Source organism: Hevea brasiliensis, chromosome 16, assembly GCF_030052815.1.
Source record: "Hevea brasiliensis isolate MT/VB/25A 57/8 chromosome 16, ASM3005281v1, whole genome shotgun sequence".
In the NCBI taxonomy this organism is placed as follows: Eukaryota; Viridiplantae; Streptophyta; class Magnoliopsida; order Malpighiales; family Euphorbiaceae; genus Hevea; species Hevea brasiliensis.
The window spans coordinates 50736-57541 of record NC_079508.1 but is presented as its reverse complement, the minus strand read 5'-3'; the positions used below and the strand labels follow the sequence as shown (position 1 = coordinate 57541).

Sequence of the window (6806 nt, the reverse complement as noted above, 5' to 3'; positions counted from 1 at the left end):
GGCTGGTTCTACTGATTGGACCATGAGAAATTTGGGTGGTTTCTCCATCCAGGGTTGTAAGTATTTGAATATGGATTGTTCGGCTGCCTCTGGTTGAAGTTTCCTCCATTATTCACATAGTTCATCTGTTCTGTGGGTTCATTTAAATTGCTGTATTCTGAACTCATATATCCTCCTTCATAGCTGTCCTCATGTTGATTGTTTGTACCAATTGCATTGGCTTGCATTCTTTCAAGTTTCTTTGTGAGCTGATCAAACTGAGCATTTATCATGCTTAGGGCGTCTACTTCCAGGACCCCTGTAGTTCTTCTTGCATTTCCTCTTTCATTTGACCACTCATAATTATGGTATGCAACCCTTTCTAGAAGTGCAAGTGCTTGTGGCACTGTTTTCTCCATTAGATCACCCTCTGCAACTGAATCAACTGTGCTCCTTGTAGAAGATAGTAATCCATTATAGAAATTTTGCACTAATAGCCAATCTTCTATGCCATGGTGTGGACATTCCCTCTGTAAGTCTTTATATCTTTCCCATGCGTCATAGAGTGATTCTCCCTCCTTTTGTTTGAAGGTGTTGAGTTCTAGCCTCAGTTTTACAGTCTTTCCAGGTGGACAATACCTTGCTAGAAAAGCTTGAGAGAGGTTCTCCCAAGTGGTGAACGTTCTGGCCGGTTGAGAAAGTAACCATTTCCTTGCTCTGTCCCAGTGGGAGAATGGGAATGCTCTGAGTCTTATTGCTTGATTAGACACTCCATTCATCTTGAATGTGTCACATAGGGCAAGAAAGCACTGGAGGTGATAGTACGGGTCTTCTGTGGGTGAACCTGCAAACTAGGTTTGTTGGATCATTTGGAGCCATGCTGGTTTTAATTCAAAGTTGTTGGCTTCCACTGTGGGTCTAGTGACACTGGGCTAAAATCCTTGGACAGATGGAGCTCCATAATCTCTTAAGAGTCTTAGTCTATCATTATTATCGACCATGGTTGGGATTTCAGGATCTCCTTGGCCGTGCTCTTGATGTTTCCTTTCTTTCCTGATAGCTTTCAGAGTTCTATCTATCTCCGGATCACAGTCCAAAATTTCTTCTGGCTTTGTTATGGTCATATACCAGATCGGGTACCTAAGAGAAGAAAAAAAAAAAGAAATACAACTAGTAAAATAAGATTAAATAATAAATATAATTGCCTAAATCAGCTAAATTGCCTATCGTTTGATATTACTAAAACCAAAACTCCCCGGCAACGGCGCTAAAAACTTGTTTTGCTATTTTGCAACCACCGCAAGTGCACAGATCGCTAACAAGTAATAAAATGATAAGTAGAGTATTGTTCCCATGAGGAATTTTGTTTAGCAAGTATCAATCTACATAAAAATTTTGACTGTCTAGGCTATCGAATACTTAGGGAATGAAGTTTGTTGACTTAAAACACTAAAATGGTAAACTTAAACTGAAGTAATCTATTTTGGAACAATTCTGGAATTAAGATTTCACACTTGAATCTTACTAGGGATGTTATCTAGTTTATTTACTAGATTGAGGGTCGTTTTCCTTGATGGAAATTAATCCTAAGCTATCCTAAATTCTCTCTCAAGGCATCTAGGGTGTATTCTAATTAACTCAAACCCTACTTTCGTGGTGATTAAATTAATTAAAATTCTTTAGGATTTTTGACCAATTTTGAAGTTCCACAAAGGTATCAGCCTATGTCTAGGTCAGACTTCCTAGGTTCAAGATCTTGATTTTCTAATGTTAATCTTCACCTTTCACTCCTTTAATTAACATCTGCAATCATGGCTAAGTGGGTACCAGCACAGAGCATGCATTAAGATCACAAGAAATTAAATCAAGAAACAAATCTCAAATTCAATAAATAAAAACTTAGTGTTCATCCATAATAATAATTACAAGAGCTACTCTCCCAAATCCAGAATAAGAAAACCACTCACTCATGGTGAGTTCAGCAAACATCATGATAAAAGGTAGAAACAATAAAAAGAAATTTTTGCAGAAGAAATAAAATAATAAAAATCTGTCTAGAGAGATGAAATGGAGGAACCAAAAAGAGTTTGTAGCTTTGATCTTGTGGAGCTTCAGCTGGAAATCTTCTTTTGGTATTGATGTAGAGCTCGATAATAGCAGCCTTCAGCAGCAATCCCGACAACAATCCCCCTTTCTCCTCTTTTTCCTGATGTTTTCTTTTCTATTTAGATTGGTTGCTCTAGAGTTAGGCCATTTTGAGTCCAAAAGGCTTTAGGACTCTCATTTGAATCAGAAACAGGTGAAGAATTTGAGTTATAAAACTGTCTATAGCATAGTACACGGCCCGTGTGTCACTACAGGAGTTCTGTAATGTAGGGCCGTGTAACTTACTAGAGGAGAATTGCGAAATCTTGCATTGGCACAGAAAGTTACATGGGTCTGCGCCAACTACATGGGCCTGGTTACACGAGCTGTGTACTATTGTTCCCATAAGGTGCTTCAAGCTTATCCCCAGCAAAGACTTACACGGGTCCTTACAGATTACACGGGTCTGCTTACACGACCAGTGTACTTGTGTTTCTCCATTGATTCTTTTGGATTTCTTCTAGCAGAGAGTTACAAGGGTCTGGGGCTTGGCTTACATGACCCGTGTACTTTGTATCAGCAGCAATTCTCTGTCTCTTAACTTTTCCAAGCTTTCCTTTGTACTCCTATGCTCTGGGGCTTCACCCAAACACCTGAAATGATGCAAAAAAATATGGAATTAAGGGCTTGACAATAGAAATTACAAAAACTAATGAATTCAACTACTATGCATGAAAATACTTGCCTAAATGCTATGAAATAGTATACAAATGTGCTTAAAAACATCTATACAATTCAAGTGTATCAGTGTCTTCCTCTGCAGAGTTATTTTGCATAGAACATTTAAAGCAGGACACACACAGGTACCAGTGGTTACCGAGTCAGCAATAACAAGTTCATGATTATTTAGCTCCTAGTAGTAGGTTCCTATAGACGTTGTCTTTTAGTTTGACTTTTCCATAAGTAGCTCCTCGTACTCAGCCACCTTGGCAATAAGTTTAGAGAAGTTCCTAAACTCCATCCCTTAGAACTTTTCCTTTAGCTTGATGTCCAGTTCCCAATGCGCTATCTTCACATATTTGGTCTTTGGTAAGAATGCCTTTCATCTGTTCCTCATCTTCTTGAACTAAACACTAAAAGCATCAGCTGATTCTCCACCTCTCTGAGTCATCCTTGATAGCTCAATAACACATACTTCTAGCTTAGCTCTAAAAAACTGAGTATTGAATAGTCTCTCCATCTCTTGCCAAGAGTACATAGAATTTCTTAGAAGGGTTGACTTATCAAGTGAAGCATCGGTAAGGGAGTTTGGGAATAACCTCAGCTTATAACTAGCAAAGTTTTCATAATTTGCTAGTTCACTATACTAAATTGTGAACCTTACTATATATTCCAGAGTTGACTATCCATTATTTCCTGAAAAAGACATTGAAGTCAAGAATGTGGTACCCTCTCTGTAACATCCTCACTTTAGCTAGTCCGTACAGTCTACTGTTCTGGTGACCAGTGTCGGTTTGGATAGCTAGAACGTCCAAAAAAATATTTAAACTAAAGTGAAGAACCATAATTAACTCAAATATTAATAAGAAAAATTTATGAAAAATTTTAGAAATAAAATACAACCAAGTTAAATGAGCCGGTGCCCTAGCGATGGGTAACCTAGTGAGAGTTGCGGTTCTCGCAACTAGAAGCCCTAGACCCGGGAGAAAAATTATAAAATAATTATTGGGACTCCAGAGAAGGTTCATTGAGGTTCTTATGGCATTAGAATGCCAAGAAAATACTTAAAAAAATTTTCAATCGGTACGGACAATTTTGGCCTGTTAAGCCAAACGGAGGGCATTTTGATCATTTCGTCTTCAGAGATAATTTTTGGCTAAGTTGTCTAGTTAAATAAATAATTTATATAACATAAAATATGACTAAATGTTGTTAAAATTTAATTGAAATTAATTAGACAAGAAATGGAGAAGAAATGAAAAAAAAATAGCATAATGACATCATAATGATGTCATTAAAGTTCTCCCACTCAATCTAACATTGACACATGGCATAACTCTATTTAAAAGAGATAAAATGGGCTGGAAAAGGAAACAAAAAATCAGAACCTCTCTTCTTCTTTCTCTCTTTGCCGTCACACACATCTTCACTATAGCCCTCCATAACCAAGCTTTACCAAGCTTGATTTCTTGGGTTTCCATCCATTAAAACTTAAATTTCCCAATACAAAAATTTATTCTATCATCTTGGTGAGTCTATTGGAAGCAAAAAGAAAAGGAAAGGAAGAACTTTAGCAAGTTGGAAAGCTCACTCCTTAGAGGTTAGTGACCAATCCTTGCTTTCTTTTTGAAGTGCATGTTTAGGGACAAAAATTGAGCTAGAAAATGAGAGAAACTTAAATGAAATTGATGATTACGTAAACCTCCATTTTCAGTAGCTATGTGAAGGGTAGGGTTTTGATTGTTTTCCTTGAATAAATTTGGTATTGTGGCTGCCCATAACACTAACGTATTGTTTAGAATGGTGAAAGGTAAGTGAATGCAGGAATTGAGATGGAATGGGTTAGGGTTCGGGTATAAAATGGAGACTTTGATCATGTAATGGTTAAAGTGAGTTTTAATGGTCAATTAGTGACCATTTAGTTCTGTTTAAACTAAAAATGAAGTGTGTTGAGTGATGGGATTAGGGTTTGGTGTGGCTGCCCTAGGTGACCTGCAGAATTGGACATGAGTCCAGCAGGTTTGGGCAGCCATAACTTGAATTGTAGAGGTTCAATTGGTGCAAGGCCAATTGGACATGAAACTAGATACATAATGGCACAACTTTGGTGAAGAAACCATGCCCATAAAACCAAACCAAGTGGACCAAAAGCTTGCCCTAATCCGGGTGACCTGCAGTCTGCCTAGGCAAAATGACCAAATGAATAGTGTTTGGTCATTTGGCCATAAAATAGTGTAGAAAGGTCCAATTGACCTGAAATTTTACCAGCAACAAGCTGAGATATAGACCAACAACTTTCATGAAGAAACCTAACCCAAATTATGACCAGAACATATTCAAAAGGTGAGTTGCATTCACTGTTCATTGCACTATAGATATGGTCAGTCCAGAAATTCTGGATAGAATTTTAATCCGGCCAGTTGTAGTTTTTAGACCATAACTTGAGCTATAAAACTCCAAATGGAGTGATTCAAAAAAGGAAATGCAACTAGACAAAATAGGAACAACTTTCATGTTGATCAGTTTGCCAAATTCGCACTGTAAAATTGACCAATGGAACAGTAAAGACAAGGCATAAAAAGTGAAAATTCTGCCCAACTAACATTAAGCTTAGAAATGGTATTGGTAACCAATACCAACAAATTTTGAATGCAAAATGTGGTATGTTGATGATATTAAAACCAATGTACCTATTGCCTATGCAAAAGTCAACATTTTTGTTGACCAATGAATGGAATAGTAACACTAAAACTTAAATTCCAAAAATTGTGAAACTTAAAAGTGTGAAATGCCCTAGTATTCCTAACAAGATTGGTTTGGATAGCTTGGCATGTCAATAGGGTTCTGTTAGCAGTACTGCATATGGCTTCATGCCATTCTATGTTTCATGGCTTACCATGCCATTCTTTGACATAATAGCCTTTAGCTATGTTATTTGAATTATTATACTTGGGTTTTAACCCCGCTAATTATTACAGCTTATTAGCTGTTCTGTTGCACACCGGGAGACACAATGTGACTGATGGTGTAATGATCCGAGGTACTTAGTACCCAATGCCAGTTTACCCGTTTATCTAGTCCAGTCGACCAATATAGGTTACTCGGGCAATGATAATAAACTTTACAGAATTTTAAATGGATAATACTGCAATTAATAGCAGAAATTAAGTCTACTAAAAAATGTAAACATACATTCTGCATATTTATTTTTATTTTATTTTATTTTATTTTATATTGTCACCACTAAGCAGAATTGCTTAGCGAGTCGCTTTTGCCACACGCAGGTACTAGAGATATAGCTGGTGAGCCTAGCAGACATCAGACTGGGTGAGCCTTCAGATTTGCATTCGGAGTCCCGAGTCACCTCACACTTGCAGTGCATATCGTAGGACATAGGATTTTGGGGGCATTTTGTATTTTGGAATTTTGTATTAGTTTGGATTGTAACTATAAACTCTTGTAATTATGTATTAATGTAAATATATGAAATTTCATATTATTGAAATTTTCTGTATAATGCATGTTGATAAATGAAATGTTGAGAAATATTTATGAATATGCTTCAAGTGATGAAGTGAACAGAAAAGTTTTGAAAATAGTATTGTGATTTGAGATTGTGATTTTGAGATTGACTTGAAATGTGTATAATGGAGTTTAGATTTGGAAATTATATTGGAAGTGTTTTTAAACAGGTTCAGAAGAACTGTTTTTTCAATTTACAGCTGGCACTCTGCCGGATTTTCTATAAAATTTGCGAAAAAATCCAAATTTATCAAAAATTATAAATAAAGGAATTAAAAGGGATAAATTGTAATTGAAACATAAATTGGTGCTCTGGCACACTGAGTGGCATATCTTGCTCGGCTACACTGTAGACGGATAAGGGGTGTCACACTCTCGGATACGAATTCTCCCTACCAATAATGTTTGGATATAGTTTATGGAATTCTGGCTGACCAATTTGTCTAAGGCAAGCCCATATAGCTCCTGTACAACATCTCTAACAGCATCTATGGTCACTT

The 6806-nt window shown here is 36.8% G+C and overlaps 1 non-coding gene across 1 annotated transcript; it reads left to right on the top strand.

Moving 5' to 3' along the window:
- Window positions 1–486: 486 nt before the first annotated feature.
- Window positions 487–593, top strand: LOC131175123 (small nucleolar RNA R71). Its single transcript, XR_009145284.1, has one exon. It is a non-coding gene; the product is annotated as a small nucleolar RNA R71 (small nucleolar RNA).
- The last annotated feature ends 6213 nt before the right edge of the window (window positions 594–6806 follow it).